Source organism: Cetorhinus maximus, unplaced genomic scaffold (genome assembly GCF_964194155.1).
Source record: "Cetorhinus maximus unplaced genomic scaffold, sCetMax3.hap1.1 HAP1_SCAFFOLD_417, whole genome shotgun sequence".
Classification (NCBI taxonomy): Eukaryota; Metazoa; Chordata; class Chondrichthyes; order Lamniformes; family Cetorhinidae; genus Cetorhinus; species Cetorhinus maximus.
Window position 1 is genome coordinate 36,111 of NW_027596363.1, and position 306 is coordinate 36,416.

General features: G+C 43.1%; 1 non-coding gene across 1 annotated transcript; it reads left to right on the forward strand.

Moving 5' to 3' along the window:
* trnas-uga (transfer RNA serine (anticodon UGA)) lies at positions 1–82 on the forward strand. Its single transcript has one exon. It is a non-coding gene; the product is annotated as a tRNA-Ser (tRNA).
* The last annotated feature ends 224 nt before the right edge of the window (positions 83–306 follow it).

Below are 306 nucleotides of genomic sequence, written 5' to 3' on the forward strand. Positions count from 1 at the left end.
GTAGTCGTTGCCGAGTGGTTAAGGTGATGGTCTTGAAATCCATTGGGGTTATCCCGCGCAGGTTCAAATCCTGCCGACTACATTTTCCATTATTTCTGATTTTTACCATTGTAAATGGGATCGACATTTTCACAACACCTGCAGTAGCAAAGAATGACCAGTGGGTGGCAGTGGAACCGTGATTGCTCACATCACATGAAGCAGACGCGGTCTCAATTATTACTGCATTTGGCACTGTCTCTGTTCATATTAACTTAGACGCCGTTTCTGTTTCTATTCCACTAGGACATGTATCTGATCATATTA